This window comes from Brassica oleracea, chromosome C9 (genome assembly GCF_000695525.1).
Source record: "Brassica oleracea var. oleracea cultivar TO1000 chromosome C9, BOL, whole genome shotgun sequence".
Lineage (NCBI taxonomy): Eukaryota > Viridiplantae > Streptophyta > Magnoliopsida > Brassicales > Brassicaceae > Brassica > Brassica oleracea.
This window is the reverse complement of record NC_027756.1, coordinates 9,152,216-9,171,434: the sequence shown is the minus strand read 5'-3', so window position 1 is coordinate 9,171,434 and position 19,219 is coordinate 9,152,216. Positions and strand designations below refer to the sequence as shown.

At 35.3% G+C, this 19,219-nt stretch overlaps 3 long non-coding RNA genes across 10 annotated transcripts; all 3 read right to left on the bottom strand.

Annotated features, from left to right (window-relative positions):
• Nucleotides 1-6,418: 6,418 nt before the first annotated feature.
• On the bottom strand, nt 6,419-7,440 carry LOC106313941. The gene is made up of 3 exons (XR_001264526.1): nt 7,291-7,440; nt 7,125-7,218; nt 6,419-7,027 (listed from the first exon to the last, which is right to left on the bottom strand). It is a non-coding gene; the product is annotated as an uncharacterized LOC106313941 (long non-coding RNA).
• Nucleotides 7,441-8,582: 1,142 nt separating this feature from the next.
• LOC106313940 lies at nt 8,583-9,340 on the bottom strand. The gene is made up of 3 exons (XR_001264525.1): nt 8,977-9,340; nt 8,766-8,880; nt 8,583-8,651 (listed from the first exon to the last, which is right to left on the bottom strand). It is a non-coding gene; the product is annotated as an uncharacterized LOC106313940 (long non-coding RNA).
• Nucleotides 9,341-14,275: 4,935 nt separating this feature from the next.
• On the bottom strand, nt 14,276-16,748 carry LOC106313791. 8 transcript variants are annotated; one of them, XR_001264487.1, is made up of 6 exons: nt 16,327-16,748; nt 16,128-16,232; nt 15,910-16,051; nt 15,680-15,823; nt 15,085-15,569; nt 14,276-14,981 (listed from the first exon to the last, which is right to left on the bottom strand). It is a non-coding gene; the product is annotated as an uncharacterized LOC106313791 (long non-coding RNA). The 8 variants fall into 8 exon arrangements; XR_001264488.1 differs by having other exon boundaries at nt 14,277-14,981; nt 16,128-16,214; XR_001264490.1 differs by lacking the exon at nt 16,128-16,232 and having other exon boundaries at nt 14,278-14,683; nt 14,843-14,981; nt 16,327-16,747.
• Nucleotides 16,749-19,219: the final 2,471 nt, after the last annotated feature.

Below are 19,219 nucleotides of genomic sequence, written 5' to 3'. Positions count from 1 at the left end.
CCAAGATATCTTTGCAAAACCACAAGCTTTACCACCATTCAGGAAATATCATAATCATAAGATTGTCCTGAAAGAAGGAGCCAATCCTGTGAATCAGAGGCCTTATCGTTACGCAGTTCAACAAAAGAATGAAATCGATAAGATGATTCAGGAGTTACTAAAAGCAGGGACAGTACAACCGAGGTCCAGTCCTTATGCTTCCCCAGTAGTTTTGGTCAAGAAGAAAGACAATACTTGGAGGTTGTGTGTCGACTACTGGAAGCTAAACAAGATGACTGTTAAAGATCGATTCCCTATTCCATTGATTGAAGACCTTATGGATGAGTTGGGTGGATCAAAGATTTATTCAAAGATCGATCTACGTGCTGTCTATCATCAAGTACGTATGGAGGAGTCTGACATTCACAAAACAGCTTTCCGTACTCACAGCGGGCACTACGAGTATTTAGTAATGCCATTTGGCCTTACTAACGCCCCGGCAACATTCCAAGGACTCATGAACAGTGTCTTTTCAGAATATCTCAGGAAATTTGTCTTGATCTTTTTCTATGATATCCTTATCTACAGTTCATCCTTGGAGGAACATTTGTATCATCTTAAGTTGGTGTTTGAGTTGATGAGGGTGAATCATTTGTTTGCTAAGAGGAGCAAGTGTGCTTTTTCTACTGATAGGGTTGAGTACTTGGGTCATTTCATTCAAGCAGATGGAGTATCTACGGACCCTGCGAAGTTAAAAGCTGTGATGAACTGGCCGATACCAAAGAATTTAAAAGCTTTGCGAGGTTTTTTGGGACTTGCTGGTTACTACAGACGATTTGTGAAAGACTTTGGAACCATTGCTCGTCCTCTTACCGTACTTACTAAGAAGGATGCTTTTAGTTGGAACGATGAAGCACAAGGGGCCTTGGAGAAATTAAAGGAGACTTTATGTAAGGCACCGGTGTTGGCACTTCCACGTTTTGACAAACAATTTGTGGTGGAGACAGACGCTTGTGGCGTGGGAATTGGGGCAGTGCTGATGCAGGAAGGCCATCATGTTGCTTACATTAGTCGTCACCTCAAAGGAAAACAATTGCATCTTTCTATCTATGAGAAGGAGATTTTGGTTGTAGTGTATGCAGTACAAAAATGGCGCCACTACCTCCTTACGGGTCATTTCATCATTAAAACAGATCAGAGGAGTCTTAAATATTTGTTGGTGCAACGGTTAAACACTCCTATCCAAAAACAATGGTTGTCAAAGCTATTGGAGTTTGACTATGAGATTCAGTACAAGCAGGGGAAGGATAATGTGGCAGCAGACGCACTCTCACGTGTGGAAGGAGCTGAGATACTACACATGGCTATGACTGTATTGGAGTGCGATCTATTGAAAAGAATTCAAGAAGAGTATGCTAATGATACTGCAGTTCAGGAGATAATTGAAGGGTTGAAGAGAGATACAAAGTTCAAGAAGCATTTTTCTTGGTGTCAAGATATTCTTCGGAGGAAGAGTAAGATCGTTGTTCCACAAAATGTAGAGCTGAGGAACGATATACTGAGTTTGTTACATGGCTCGGGTCAGGGAGGACACTCAGGGCGTGATGTTACAGTTCAGCGTGTGAAGAGTTTGTTTTACTGGAAGGGTTTGGCCAAGGATATACAGAATTATCTTCGCAGCTGTACTATCTGTCAAAGCTGCAAATATGATACAACAGCTAGTCCTGGTCTATTACAAACATTACCAATACCTGAGGCGGTGTGGATTGACATTTCCATGGATTTTATAGATGGGGTACCTGTTTCTTTTGGCAAATCTGTGATTCTGGTGATCGTTGATAGATTGAGTAAAGCGGCACATTTCATAGCATTGAAACACCCTTACTCTGCTGCTTCTGTAGCTCAAGCATTTCTGGATAATGTTTTCAAGCTACATGGGTTTCCAAGGTCTATTGTGAGCGGTATTTCTCAGCGATTTCTGGCAAGAATTATTCAAGCTTCAAGGGTGTTCTTTAATATGTCCACAGCTTATCATCCACAGAGTGATGGACAGACTGAAGTGGTAAATCGTTTTTTAGAGACATATCTTCGATGCATGACGAGTGACAAGCCGTACTTGTGGAGTAAGTGGCTTCCATTGGCTGAGTTTTGGTACAATACAAATTACCACACGTCGATAAACTCAACACCTTATGAAGTTGTGTATGGACAACCCCCACCGGTTCACTTACCGTATTTGGCTGGTGAGTCTAAGGTTCAAGTGGTGGCGAAGAGTTTGGAGGAAAGGGAGAGGATGTTATTGATATTGAAGTTTCATTTGTTGCGAGCTAAAAATCGTATGAAACAGTTGGTGGATAAGCATCGGAGTGAGAGGAGTTTTGATATTGGTGATTGGGTATTCTTAAAGTTGCAGCCTTACCGCCAACAATATGTGGTTCAACGCTCTTCTCAAAAACTATCACCGAAGTACTATGGACCTTACAAGATTCTTGATAAGTTTGGTCCCGTAGCTTACAAGCTGCAGTTACCTGAGACTTCACTCACCTTGTATTTCATGTATCACAGCTAAAGAAGTTGGTGGGGAACATGACTACTACAACACAACTGCCTTCGGTGGTTTATGAGACTTTGACTAAAACACCTGAAGCCATTTTGGAGAGGAAAATGGTTCAACGTAGAGGTCAAGCGGCGACAATGCTCTTGGTTAAGTGGGCTAATCAACTGGAGGAAGAAGCTACTTGGGAATATTTGTACGAGTTGCAGAAAAAGTATCCTCAGTTTGCTTGTTAACCTTGTGGACAAGGTTCTTTGGAAGGGTGGATTGTGTTACAGCTAAAGTAGAAAGACAGATGGCAGTAGATGAGTGGGGAGAAGGGTTACGAAAGTTGTTAGTGAGTTTGTTACGGGAAGTCCAGCTGGCAGAGCATTATTGGACAATCAAAAGGAGACGAGGAAAAGCAGAGTATAAAGGAGTTGTTGTACTTTCTTTTCGATGCATTCAGATTAATTTGTAAAACTTTCTCAAGAATTCTAATAAACGTCTCGTAGTGAGTTTACTGCTTAGAAGATCGTTCTCTCATCGGGATCTTCTACAGGTAGACTTCAATTCCTCGTTTTATGAACGTCGGATTGATCTTAGGGTGAAAACATTGGTTTAACGCTATCACTCACTACTTTGTTCTTCGTCTTTTTGTTTTTTAGCTAGCTCCGATCTTGAATCGGAACCGTTTCTGGCTTTGTCTGGTGTAAATATCCGACTAATTTCCGTTTAATCTAGTTTTCTTTTCTTTTCACTCCGTTTGCTTGTGCGATTTCGACTTTCAAATCTGCTCTGGAAAGTCTAAAAAACCGGGAACTTGATCGGTCCCTATTTCCTTTAGCTATGCTTGCTCGTTTCTTCACCTAGCTATAATTCTTTGCTCGCGTTGTTTGAGCAGAGTCTCTTCGTGTAAGATGCGACAAGATATTCAGATTATTGAGTTCTGAGCTTGAAGATTCGGGGATACTGGTCGCGTTAGATGGTTCTCTGAAGAGAGCTTCATCTCAATCATCTGCTGCGTTTCTCTATGCTGAAGGTTAAAACTAGAAACCGATCTTCATTACCGGAGGAAAGCAAAAGGTGCTAAGGCGGATCGAAAGATGAGATTAGGAGCTTGGTGTGAAAGAAGTCACAAATCCTAGGATCTAAAGGCATAGTTCAAGCGATGTTTCACGCGGCGGAGAAGCCCAAGTGATGGATGTCCTTTCGCGGTGGAAACATTGAAGACGCGGCTCATCCTCACCCACGAGGATCGAGGATCACGTGTTTTTATTCATCACTAGAGGGTTTTCCGGGCTACGCCTGGATTTTTCCTATAATATTATTAAATTGAATTAAACTTGTGTATTTTTATTCTGAGATAGTAATTTCTGGTAAAATTGTATTGTAACTCTTTTTATATGTAAAGAGTAGTGCATCTAATTTAAGAGAATGGTTATTGTTTATGTTATTGGATTCAAATGTTGTTATATTATTTTGGTAAATGATGCTATGCGCGGTTAGTACATCTGAATTTTTAGTTTTTATCCTATTACTATATAAATTATTTTGTTTGAACTTGAATTTATTTTGCATATTTTGTTTTTGTATTTAAGCAGTTTTACTAAATAGTTCATTTACTATTTGCTTTGTTTCTTCCAATAAATTTAAAAGATAATTTGCTATTTCTTATGTTATACCACATATCTTAGAGTAAATATTCATTTACTACGGACGGGATGAATATTTAAAAATAGTTTAAATTGTTAGAGTAAATATTTAATATAATTTTTTATTAATTAAAAATAAATATATTAGTTAAATTTTATACATGTTTTTTTTAAACTAAATAAACCATGCTATGTTGATAATTAGTTATGTTTTTTTTTCTTAGTGTGGCATTACATCATTTATTTCTTAGTATTCATGTTGTTGTACTGGAAGTTATTATCATATAATAACTTATGTGGTTCATTTTATATTTATTATAATTTATTATTTATATATATATATAAGTGAGATAGCATTTTGTAAGTTGTGATTGAGATGTAACAGTAAATTGTAGGCTAAAAATCTATTATTATGTTTAATATTTATTTTGTTTCAAATTATAAGTATTTTGGGTTAAAAATACAAATATTAAGAAACATATCTTTATATATTTAGCATTTAATTAAATAGTAAAATTGACCAATGATAAATTATAGAGAAATTATCTCCAATAGACATTTTTAAGTTAAAAGTGATAAACTGGTGATAAATTATAGGTAAATAAATCTAAACAATTATTTTTATATATTTTGTATAGATATAAATAAATTTAAATGATAGTAACATAAATTACTTTTTTAGGAAATTTTTTTGGGCAAAAATGATATTAACATAAATATATAATGTATTTTAATATAGATATTTATTAAATGAAAATTATTAATCGTATGGTTTTATGATTTTATGCATCTTTTATAACAAAAATTGTAAGCTTATGATAACAAAAGAAATTAATGTGAGAATTTTAATAATTTTAGTAATTTATAACAGCTCTTGAATATTCACTGCAAATCATCAATGAAAATTTTGAAATAAAAATATTTTTATATTTTATATGGTATATACTTTAATATATATATATATATATATATATTTTTTTTTTGAATATCTATTAAATGAAAATTTTCACTCATATGTTTTACGATTATTTATATTTTCTACAATACAATTTTTAAACCCTTGATCACAACCTTTAATGTGGGAATTTGAATAGTATTAATAATTTATAGTCATTTTCTAAAATTCAAATAATAAAATATACGAAAAAATGTAACTTTTTGTTATATGGTCAATATGATATGTTTATTTTATGTTAATAATTAAATATAGACGATGGAAGATACGAAAAACTGTTATTAAGGTTTTGAAACAATTTACAAAAATTATATTTATATCATGTTTTGTAAACATCACTAAAGTTCTTCAGACTAAAATTAATAAACGTGTATAAACTCCAGAACATTTCAGTTTTCTTTTGTGATTTCCAGTACACATTTTCTCTTAATTATTTATTCACCTCTTCTTTATTATCTTAGAACTTTATCATCTCCATAGCCCTTGCAGACAACCTCTTCCGTACGTAGCAACACTAAAAATGATTTAATACTTTTTTGTCACAAATATATAGGTTCTGATGAGTCCTCTGACGCAAGTATGTGGATAACAGAAGTACAACACCCTAGAAAGTAGATGTACATGTTGTAATTCTTATTAAATGTGTATCTGCATGTGTGTTGTGTGAAAGCACCCATTGATGTGAAACCTCACATGATATTGGATTCTCTGATTAGTATAAAATAGTTCGATGTTTCTAGTTAATAAACATGAGCAATCAGAAAGAATCAGATCAAGAAACTGGCGAGCTTGAAGATGGATTTCTTCATATCCTTATCCCCTCTAGAAGGCTCACTTGATATTGGATTCTCTGATTAGTATAAAATAGTTCGATGTTTCTAGTTAATAAACATGAGCAATCAGAAAGAATGAGATCAAGAAACTGGCGAGCTTGAAGATGGATTTCTTCATATCCTTATCCCCTCTAGAAGGCTCACTTGATATTGGATTCTCTGATTAGTATAAAATAGTTCGATGTTTCTAGTTAATAAACATGAGCAATCAGAAAGAATGAGATCAAGAAACTGGCGAGCTTGAAGATGGATTTCTTCATATCCTTATCCCCTCTAGAAGGCTCACTTGATATTGGATTCTCTGATTAGTATAAAATAGTTCGATGTTTCTAGTTAATAAACATGAGCAATCAGAAAGAATGAGATCAAGAAACTGGCGAGCTTGAAGATGGATATCTTCATATCCTCATCCCCTCTAGAAGAAGCATTTCTCAATTTATATCAGATGATTCCCATATTTGGACATTACAACAAACAATCTCAAAATATTATTAACAAAAAAGTTTTTTTGGGTTGTTGGTTCCAAACCCCAAACGTTCAAACTTTAGGGAAGGTGGTTGACTTATCCGTCAAACACACTGAGACAGAGGGTCGAATCAATGAGCAGTTGAGAAGATGCACTATGCAAAGAAGCTGCATGCTAGAAGAGCCGCAAAAGAGTTGGACCAGCACTTCCCTTTCTTTATTTTAGAAATGGCTTTTGGAACCTCCCACGAACCCAAACTCTGTACATGTTCTTATTCTTTCTCCGGTTTACTGCTTTGACACAACAATTTTCAAGCTCGAACTGCACTCAAGATAGAAATATTAATAAGACATGTGATCCATTCAAATGTTTTTGTCCCTATGAAGCCACTTATAGAGAGGACTGTGATAGAAACACCATGTAACTGTAGAATTCCAAATACTGCAAAGACTGTACCTGGAAACGAACATGATAAAAAAAAGTGAAGCATAGTCATTAAATAAATATTCTAAAGCTGTAACTTTAGGGATTCAGCCAGAGCTTAGTAGTTGTGTGTCTAGGTCCGCAGAAAGGCCATCAACAACACTGAGGCAGACAGGCTTGTCCCTGAAATGGTTGGAAAGAGGTATCTTATCGTACACTAAACTTCGCACAAACATATAAGTTACACGTTAAAAGTTTATGGAAGCAAAATATCAAATACCTATCATCAAACTTTATGGTTTCCTTGCGGTGTTGAGTGCTCTGGGTGTCTTCGTTGTACATGGTTTGGTTCCTCCTAATTTCTCCAACTATATCTGTTAACCAAGATAAACATAAACGCTACTTATTAAATAGTGTGATTGTAGTGAAGCTTTAGCTATTCAAACCTGAAAAATGAGTGATGGTATTGGCAAGTGACATGAGCTACTCGTATTGCGGAACCTGAAGCTCTCCCTCGGGATTCAGGATCAGCTTAGTTGTGTCTGTGACCTCCACGAAAGCTGTCTGGTCCGTGACCTCCACGAAAGCTGTCTGGTCCGTGACCTCCACGAAAGCTGTCTGGTCCGTGACCTCCACGAAAGCTGTCTGGTCCGTGACCTCCACGAAAGCTGTCTGGTCCGTGACCTCCACGAAAGCTGTCTGGTCCGTGACCTCCACGAAAGCTGTCTGGTCCGTGACCTCCACGAAAGCTGTCTGGTCCGTGACCTCCACGAAAGCTGTCTGGTCCGTGACCTCCACGAAAGCTGTCTGGTCCGTGACCTCCACGAATAAAGTATTTCAAGGTGTCGTGGGTTTTATATTTTGTTATTGAATGTGTTATATATTATTTGAATAAGACAAATATGGAGTTCTAATCGTTTTACAATACCAGATTTTAGTAGTTTAACCAAATGTTAAGGTTTGTAGATACTAATGGCTACTAACTTTGGGTTTGTGTTACAATTATGAGCTATATTAAGGTTGTCCTACATTCTATACAGTACGTTTTCCGTAAGAGTTTTAAATTTTTTTCTTTTGTGTGCAATTATTCTTTTAATAACTAACTTCATATCTTTAATAACTGTCCTCCTTTGTGATCCATCTCCGTATGGATATCTTGATGAAGAACTTTCCCTACTGATATCTTGATGAAGACCTTGAACATAAGTGTAACAGTGTCTGATTGGTCCTCAAAACTAAGTTCAATGCACACTTATCAATCAAACCTCAAGCTCCAAATTCAATCTCCCTTTATCATATAGACCCACTGAAAAGAATGTAAAAACTTAACTAAATCACATAAGGTCATAGTTTTATCTTCTGAAACGCAGAAGAAGATGCTATAGTTTAATTTAAATCATCAAAAAACCTATGAGAAAGATGTTGTAAAATCCATTGATCAAAGCTGATTGTATTAAAAAAAATTGATCATTAGACAAAAGGTAAGATACAAAATCAGAACTTTTGATGGGAAAAATAAAGAATCATACCTACAATAGCTACAGATCCAAGTATTGTACAGGTCACTGATGTCCTAGTTGTCAAGATTGGTATCAAATCATTCAACAACGCTTTTTGAGTTTCTGATAAGTTACTCTCCCGCTCTTCTTATTGTCTACAATCTTCATTCTTGAAGGTTTCTTCATTGTCTCATTGACTGTGAATCTCTTCTTCGTAAGGCCAAATGCTCTCGCTTAGCAACTTAATGAAAAGAGGTACCTTTGACATCTACTTGAACAACTTTCTTTTAAAAATTTGCAATCTGGGCCTGCAAGGATAGATAAACACCAACAATTTCCTTTTTAATTGTTTTCTCCAACATGAGGTTTTAATTTTTGAATTATATGATGATATAAATTAGAAGTAAAATCAGTTGTCTTACCATAGGTATTGACCCTTACGGGAAGATCTCATGGGATTAGATTGGCTTCTGATTTGATCACGTCAGTTCATAATCATATGACTCGTTAAAGATTTGCAATCCGGGCCTGCATAAGCTGAAAAACACCATGAACCCATAGAATAATTAATCTATCGCTACCTATAAATCAGGAAAAGGGAACCATTTGTTTTTGAAAATCGCCAAGAGGTACCTTAGCGTCAAGAAGAAGTAGACCGACCCCATAAGCTTGCCATTTCTGATCACATCCCGATTCCCGACCTTGCAAAATCTGAGAACACAAAGTTTCGACGGTAGTGTTACAGGACCTGTTCGTGGGAGCTTAAGAGACCTTTTTTTTTGTCAAAGAGCATAAGAGGCTTTAAAATGTTTAATTTATAAAGACACAGGGATGGAGTAGCGGAAACGACAAAGATAGGAGAGGCAGAAGATATTCATCGTCTCAGCCTAAGGTTTGATGGTGGATTGAATGACAAAACGTGAACGACTAACGGAAGAAGATGAAAGGGCTCAGAAGGAGATCGTCGGTCTTGCGCGAGAGAGAAGAGATTAGGGTTCCAGAGGGTCGATGCGTCTCTACCCATCTCTCTAAATTAACGGGCCTTACGGGCCAACACGAGAAAAAAAAAAAATAGAGAAACCCATTAGCCCAATCCGACGTGGATTTAATGGCTGACGTGTATAGGCTGGCTGATGCTCATATAACCCTTTTAGTATAGGTTAGATTATCTCCTTATCTTGGGTTTAGATTGGGCTTAAAGTGGATTAAAATTTTATGTTGGACTTCGTTGTTTTCGATCATGTCTTGTAATCTGGCCCATGTGGCTTCCTTTTAATAATATATCAGGTTGAGAAAAAAAAATGATTTTTTTAGTTTTACGGGGGTTTGTTATTTGGCCCAATCAATTGTTATGTAGTTATTAATTTCAAAGTGTTTAAATTGTAATATTATACTCCATCCGTTTTTTAATATAAATCGTTTTAGAATTGTGCACATAGATTAATAAATCATTAATTTATTATATTTTCTAAACAAAAACATCATTAATTATTTACATAACAACAAATCAACCAATAATAAAATAGAATGTATATTATCATTGGTCATATAACATTAAATGTTAATAAATTTTACATAAAAAATCAAAAAATCATATAATTTGGAACATAAAAATTTCTCTAAAACGACTTATATAAAAAAACGGAGGGAGTATTACATATATATAAATGAACTTTTTCTCTATTTGGGGACTATAAAACCGGGACCTAAAACATATGTTTTAATGGGCTTGGTCCAGGGCCGACCTTGCATGCCACGAAGTTTAGTCTGAAAATCAAGAGTCAAACTGTGCAAATGTGACCACGTGGCCTACAAGCCTATTGGAGATTTTGAGGTTTTGGATAGATTTTTTATTTATTTATCACAATAAGAATACAAAGAAAGATCTTAGTACGAATCGCGAAGGACGAGTTTCTAGTGTTTAGCCAACAAGGCACCGACGTGTTAACATACGAGAAAACACGGCTTTTTGTTCGAGCGTGCCTTGCAAGGAAGTTCGCTTGAGTGTTACTGGATCTGGGTTTATAAACCACTTTTCTGCCTTGATAGGACGCCCAAAGAGATTTAAACTCAATAAGTTCGGCTGCAAAAGCTGGCAATTCTTCTGTATTGTGATCATTTTGACTAACTCTTGGGAATCAGTAACAAAGTAAATGCAGAACTGCTGATGGCGAGACAAATATTTCAATGCCTATACTAAACTCTTTTAGTTCGGTATGTAGTGGCGAAATTAACTTATGGCAACCTTGAAGGCCGAGGAGATCTATCGATCCATCTCGGAGTTGTAAAATCCATCCTACTCCACTCGTGATTCCGTAATTCTTCAATGATCCATCTATTCGGAAAGTAAATGTAAGTAGGTCTGGGAGGTTCCTCATTGGCCAGGAACCATGCATTACACTCCTTTAATGCTAAATTTGTTGTATCCATTGATGAGAAGTCTCAACATTTTCCATTCCTGCTTTCCATATATACCAGATGAGCCAAGGGAAGACTCTGGTTAATTCCTTCATATCTCCACCAATATTAGCCCTTGCAAGCAGGTAGTTTATATTGGTGTAGAGATTCTCTGAAGGAAATATCCTTGGTTCATTGATCGTTGAGAGAATCCAACATTGCATAGCTGGAGGACATTTAAAAATCATATGATCAATTGTTTCCTACGCATGACCACATCTTGGGCAGTTAGGATCATTCCTAATATGTCTTTTAAAATGTCTTTCGTTTGCCGCTACTGCCTCCGATAGAATCTACCATAGAAAATGACTAAATTTTCTACCCGTTTTGATTTGCCAAATTTTTTTCTTCAGTGGGTTAAGAAAAGGCAGCTGGTTCCGAAATATGGAATCATTATCTGGTTTAAATCTTGCAAGCATATAACCTGATTTGACCGAATATTTTCCGGATATAAATAGGTTCCAACAATATCCATTCTATTTGGGGTTTCTGCTGAGGTGTAAACTACGTACCAATGGATAGATTATACTTTTTCTTTCATATGTGATTGCATATAAATGATATACCATATAACAATGCTGTTGTTGTTATTAATTGTTGGATCATTTTTCCGCAATTATTTCATATAATGCCAAATTTTCTTGTGCAGTGATTTTTTTATTTACAAAAAAAAAGAAAAAATATAGTTGTTTTTTAATCTCATCATTTTTCCTTGATTCTTTGCATGAAAACATAGCTTTCTCAAACCAAAACCTACAATTTGAGATCTTAGTTGAAACTGGAAATATTAGTTAGAACGAAACCTATCAGTTAGTTAACAATGCATTCGGAAACCTGAGGATGCATTACCTGATCAACATACAAAACTGTCCAACGTTCTAGTACTAGTAGGATTCTTTCTTTAAAACGTCAACCTGTAAAACCTCAAAATTTCATAAGAAAAATTCATATTAGCCCCAGATAACTATTATAATGCATATAAAAGCCAAAAACTTACTGCAGATGCACAATCTAGCTCAATCATTAGTTCAAATTACTCTAAATCACACATCTTTTCGAAGATGAATTTTAATCTAATCAGGCAGATTAAGAGATAAGCTGCTAATCTTACATTGAGAAATGAGAATGGGTGTAGCACTTGCTGGTTCTCTCTTGTTCTTCATGGCAGCAGAATCTGATTTGACATGAGCTGATTTGGAGGCTTTTGGTTTTGGAGTTGAAGGAGGACCAAGACTTTTGTTTCTTTTCATTTTTCACTACTTGAGGCTTGATCTCTACTTGTCCCTCCGAAGACATGCAGTAAAGGGAGAAGCCCATACATTCATAGATATTAAGCGTCGATTGGCGTGCCAAGTTGATAACATTTTCCTCCTGAGTAGTTCCACGTTGTCGACTCAAGGCTCATAGCAGTCATGAAGATATTTGCATGGGGAATCCTTGAAACATATAGCTAGTTTCTTCGATTAAGCTTCCATTTCATCTTCGTAAGTCTTATTTGTTTGTACACTGAGTGAGACTTCTTGAAGAAGAGCCAGTTGCAGTTTCACATCTCTGTCATGAGGACAACTGGAAGCTCCCAGGGAAAATGATAAAAATCTGAATTTGATCAAGCACAAGAATACCCACGTTGAATCATCTCTGTTCAAGAGGGCGACACGACCACTAAACACTTGGTCCTCATCGCTCAACGATGCAAGAGATTGTGAGTAAGATGCTCCAAGATCCTGGTTATTTATTATTTGTTTCAATTGGGAGCGAACGAATTTGATTCACACTAACTTCTTCTATTGTCTACACTGTTAAAGTTGTTTGCACTGATTTTGTGCTTTCTGCACATGTTTTAAAGGATATCAGATCTTGTTGACCCCGTTATTTGAATTCTGTGGATAATCATGAATGAAGCTGGAATGCGGATATATTTATATGAAATCTGTGATTGATTAATTGGGAGTGATTAATAAACACCAGTTCCAAGAAGCACTTAAGTGTTAAGTTTCCTTGTTTTCTTGGGGATACTTACATTACTTTCTGCTCCATGTTTGGTTTTTAATTAGCATCCTGAAAATTGGAGGCGCCATTGAGTGATATCATTCCCATCCGAAGATATTGACTTGTGTTGATGATCTAAAAATATATATAGACTGAAAATTGGAGGCGCCATTCTGAGCAGCAGTGTAGAACAATAAAGTTCTCTTCAGGGGTGACACTGATAGAATATTGGAGAATAGGTAAGGAGTAAGAGTAGAGATGTACCAAATTCAAGAACTATAACATATACATATGGGTGAGGTCCAACATGTTTCCATCATAAATATGTGAAAATGAAGTTTATGAATGTGAGATGATTTAGAAAAGGTTATAATTAAAATTGTAATACTTGAATGAAAATGGTGATATTATTTTTATGATTCTATCAAAAATATTTCGACAAATAACCTTGAGCTTTAAAAAAAACATTGAGCTTTAAACTTTTAGATTCCAGCTTATACGTTTTGAAGAAGTGAAATATTTCGAAGTACAAATCACAAATGGGTCTTAGGAGGTGGACAAGGATAGACACAAACACACTCTCCAAGTCCACAAGTGCTGCGGTCACAGTAGCCATTAGCTATTTGTCCAATCGTAACCTTGCATTTGGTAGTACAGCTTTTACCTTTTTCACATGGTCCCATACTTGCTGTGCATCCCACATTCTGCTTAACTATATCCAAATATATTAATACATTGAACTACAACATTAGAGATGCATACCAAAAATAAATCCAAAATTAAAAATAAATTAAATGGTATATATGCAAGCTTTTTGATAAGAGCACCTTGAAGGTGAATGTATATGCAACGAAAATATAACAAAAACACAAGATTAAATATATATATATACTAGGGTTGGCCCGACTTACGGGCGGGATATACTTTACTTGTGATCTAGGTTATTAATTTTTTTTATGATTTTGTGGTTTGTGTTTTTGGTTTGCATTTGTAAAATATGTGTGATATTGATTTTTGTCTTTTAGAAAATATTAGGTCACGAAGGATTATATGTGATAACATATATTTTGCTTGTTTGCAATAGTTGTTTCTGTTAACCATGTTTTTTTTTAAAAAAAATTATAATATCCATGGTTGTGGCCTTATAATCTGTGTTGTTTTCAAAGATAAGTTCTCTATTGTTTAACCATATTATGCTTTGTATAATGGACTGTTTTTTCTTTGGGTTGCCCGATTGGGTGGTGGTGAGTGGTTCGTATCTGAAACAAAAACGTTATAGTGATTGTAAAGTACGATTAGTTATGAGTTTTTTTAAAAGTTTAAGATTCTTGTAATATGGTTAGGGTGCTTTGAAGTTTTGGCATAATATATTGGTGGACTCCTTGTTTTCTATAGTAAGAATATAACAATTATTGGGTTTATATTGATCTAATAGCTACTGGTTAGGTATTGTTGATTCGTGACTTTCCACTTCGGTACTACTCAGCTTGGGTTGGGGATTGAGAGTCCACTTTTATAACCATTTTTTTATTTCGACATGATCGATTATCAGAAACATACAGACAAAAAAACCTATTAAAGTAGGGTAAGCCTGAAGTATATTCTCGATGAACCTTCAAAATGGGTCAGAGTAAACTTTTCTCTGAATAGCATATACTTTGCCTAAACCAAGTCTTTTGCTTTTATCATTCCTTGGGCAGTTTCACCTTTAACCAAGAGCTCAAATAATATCTGGAAAAAAAAAATAGCAATGATCCAAAACAAAAAAGATGATATCAATCTTTAGAAGCAAGGTAAACACCATTGACTGAAAAGTTCTCATTGTTAAAGAAAGCAACGATATCACTCATTAGCAAATTTGTCGGGAACTTTAATTCAGCACCCTTGCCAATAACTGCAGCAAAATAGATGTAAGCCATTGATTCCAAAAATATTTTGCACGTCTTGACATGAATCATAATTATATATATCCACACAACCCTTATTTAAAGTTATATTTCTTTTGCTCTCACTGGTAGTTTCCTAACCAAACTCTTGAGCATATGGGACTTACATTGGCATCATTTGCGAGGAAGAACACATGTTAAGTGCCTACACCCATGGCCTCGTACGTCCTGCCCTTTTCTTCAGGAAGCTCCAGTAAAGAAGCTCGGATGCTATACTTGGGCGAGTATTACTTCTGGAAGAAATGGCTATGGAATTTATTGGTAATCAGTGAGCTGTTTTTCCTCATTATTATTGTTTTCTGAAGTCCTATACTCAAGCTAGTTAATGAAAGATTATTTAGCTTGCTACCTGAGTTTCTTCTTCCCAAGATCTGGTCGGCTTGGCCCTGGTTATAGAGAAGTGATTGTCTGGATCTCCTAGTTAAGTTTCCTGTTAATTGCTGAAAACGCATTCAAATTCGTAATTTTCACCTGTGAAACGTCAAATCATCAACCAAATATAGTACAATGAAAAAAGGATGAGCTGATCATATCTCTTCACAGGTAAAACTCAGAATATACAAACGACAAAGAAAGAAAGAAACTTGTTGACCTTGGTGTTAAACTTGGTTTGCAAAATTGCACGGATTGAGATATTAACAACTCAGCGGGCACCTTCATGCATATTCACATTACTGACTACCAAATACCCTGCAATCAATTGCATCTCACTGGCATATTCAGTGGCATCGAGTCCACTTTTCTTATGAAGTCAGATATAATCTGGAGTAGGGGAATTCCGGCTTGGGAAAAAAATCATGGAAAAAATCCACTCAATAGCAAGCCTGATAGAACCTGGAGCAAGGAAACCAATCCAATGATCTCACACTGAGATCAATCAAAATCTACCCACACAAAAACATCATAACCAATCTAAGAATAGGCTAACAATGGACTCAACTTACATCAGATTCTCTTCAATATCAGCTTCCATGTGTTTAGTGATCATCTTGAGCTTCCCCATAAGCGCTTATTATAGAGTTTTGAAACTTCTGTCCACTGGAAGCAGCAGTGTACCGTTGACGTATAAACTGCGCAGATGATGTCTCCTGCAAGAACATTAAAACGACGTCACTTTCCACCAACCAAAATCGAAAAAGGTGAGATCTTTGTAGAAAGTGAGAGAGAGACTAACGATTGGTGTGTTTTTGATACTAAGGTGAGGCAAAGGATCAGAGGAGGAGACATGAATCAGAGCAAGCAGAGCTCCCCTAACTCTGAGAAGAAGCTTGTCTCCTGGTGATAATCAGCATCACCGAATCGATCGATTCAAGCCACTGTTTATAGTAATATAAGTAAGTACCAGTGAGAAAACACGAATCATGTTACGTTAGCAAAGTAAGTCGTTAGAACCAGATCGACATGACGTTTGTTGGTCCCCAGCAACAACATAGGGATGCTACAACAACTATAGCTCCAACCACTCCAAACAGTTTTTGCCTAAACCCAAACTATTCGCTGAGACAAATCAATGTAATAAAACTAAAAACACCACCAAAAAAAGACTCAAACTTTGACTTGCAACTGGATATACAGAACATAAAGCTACCACCTTTAATTCTGTTTGGTTCGAACTGTTCTTGTCCACGTCGATTTTACGACGCGACGGCGGAAGATTCCTCCTCGGAGGATCATCGACACCGCATCCGTCGTGAACCCTAATCCTTTACTGCACCAAACATCAGAAACCGCAACGCAGCCGCCGCTGCCATTGACGTCTCTAACTACAGAAGCGATTGGGCTGGAAGATTGGAGGGACGACGTGTGTCAGCGGCAGATCTTCGTCAGCAGCGATGTGGCGGATTGTTTGGTGCCTAACTCGTCGGAGTTTGATGTGCTCGCTGATTGTTGTCGACGACATTCTCAGAATCTAGGAGAGTAACCAGAACGACGTGAACAAAGATCAAGAAACGTACGGATTGAGCAGATTGCTAAGATGGTTGGGCCTATTATTATTGGACTGTAATATGTATCAGAAACGTACGCAGCAGCTCATTCCTTTGATGAAACGCAGTGCTTTAACCCCATGGACACGTGTCACATTGTCAAGAGACGAATTTGTGACGTGGAATCCCATGTGGCAGCCTAAGGAATGAGAAAACTATACTTTATATATATATATATATATACATACTAGTAAAGGAGTATTCGAGCGATATTTACTAATAAAGATGGAGATAAATCTTTTTTAAAAAAAAAACCATGGAGATATATATACCCAAGGCAAACATAACAAGGAAGATGATGGGGTGAACAAATGTAGAAGCTGTCTTAGCCATATTTGTTTGCTGCTTTCTAATACAAATAGTGATTTTAGTTGGTAAATATGAACAATTGGGTGACAGCTAAAAAATATATTTATAGAATTCTAAAACGATCCAATTTCAGAAATATATCTTTACCAGTGTATTTTTGAACACAAAATTTTTGACTGTGATTTTATGCGTTATGAACATGGAAAGTTGACTGTTTTCCTTTTTTGACATCAGTTGACTGTGATTTTATATATGTGTTATGAACATGGAAAGTTCACAGATGTCATGCTGCATACAGTAGTCACTCTTACCTCAATTTAGACCCATCCCATGACGTAATACAATGTACAAGATCCTTTCTATGTTGTGGTTTGGTTCCTATATTCCTTTGATAAAGAAAATCATTTCTACATGAAATTATTCAACAACCAATCATAAATCTTTTTTTTTTTGGAACTACCAATCAGAAATCTTAGAAAGCATAATTAGTGAGAGAATTTCTTGGGTTTCAAAAAAGTAAGAGAATGTTTTGGTGGCGTCTAAGCTTTATTTCCAAGTAGGACTGGTGTTTTGTACCCCAAACCGAGTCTGATATTAAGCAGAACTGAAAAAACTGAAACCACAGAAGCGTTATCTAAAAATATCCGAAGGGGATTTAAAAGCCTAGTACTTTTTGGTTTGGGTATAACCCAAACATAACTGAAATCCAAACTAGAATCCGAATATATCTGAATTTAGTTAATTATGTTAATATTTTTGTCAAAACCACAAAACCACGTTTTCATGCCAAAACTGCAAAATCATATTTTCCCACCAAAACATAATCACATTTCCCGCCAAAACTGCAAAATTATGATTTCATGCAAAACAAAAAAAATATGTTTTCTTGCCAAAACTGTAAAATCTCATTTTCCGCTTCAAACGCAAAATCATGTTTTTTTTAAGTTGCAAAATCACATTTTCCAACAAAAAAAAAAATCAAAATTTTTCGCAAAAATCATAAAATAAAATTTTCCTTCTATCAATTTTAAATCGCAAAATCACATTTCATGCTAAAACTGCAATTTTTTTCCTTAAATTTGTAAATGAACATTTTCACTCCAAAACCGCCAGATCACGTTTTATATGTTTATGTTTATATTGTTTTGTATGGAAGATTTGAATGTTTACATTGACCAGACATCATGGACAACCCAACTGATCATAGCTTTATTTGGTCATGGTCTTATTTAGGAATTGTCCTATTTTGGTTTCGCCCACAAGTATTCTGCAAAAAAAAAAAAAACTGCCCATCTGGACTAAAATTCTATTTTAGTTAGTATTGATTAGTACTAATAAAAACCTTAAAAAATAGAATTTTATAATTTTAAATAGTTAATAGTTAATATTTTTATTGCCATATTTATGCTAGTTTGTTAATTTTTTTAGATTGAAATTATGATCTCTAAATGGCCATATTTATGTTAGTTTGTTAATTTTCTAGATCTAATTTTAGATTATGTATAGTTTGTTTAAAAAATCTATAACGTTTATTATTAATAGAAATATATAATCTCGCTTTATTGGCTAGTTGATTAGGATAGAATTTGGATACTTTATTTTATTTTCGAAAATTCAAAAATATGATATAATGGAGATAATTGAGGGAATATATTTGTTAGAGGGCTAATCTAACAAAATATAACAACATACAAATTTTTAATAAGGTGAGAGAATATAATTTAGATTATGTATAGTTTGTTTTAAGTAATCTAACAGATATATATATATATATATATATATATATATATATATATATATATAATATTGTTAGCATTAGTAATTTATATTATGGTTTATAAATATTCGTATTAGAAACGAAAATAGGAATACATAATCTAATACTATAAAGTGCTACTCTCTTCTCTGGTGTTGCCACGTCACTAAATAGTCTCACCAGAGGCCGACATTTGTCTTCCCTTTCAAAACTTCACGTTTCATTAATATGACATATTGTGGGCTTTTCGCTTTTTATTTACCGTAGAGGCCCATATCTTCTTCTTGAACTGGATGCTGATTCTAAGGTTAGTGTTGTGGGGGGGTAACCCACAAATGGATAGAATGGTGGAACCAAGGTTTTAAACCTGAAACAAAGAGAACATAGTTTTGTGAGCTTTTAGAGTTTTATAATGCAAACAGAAACAATTATGA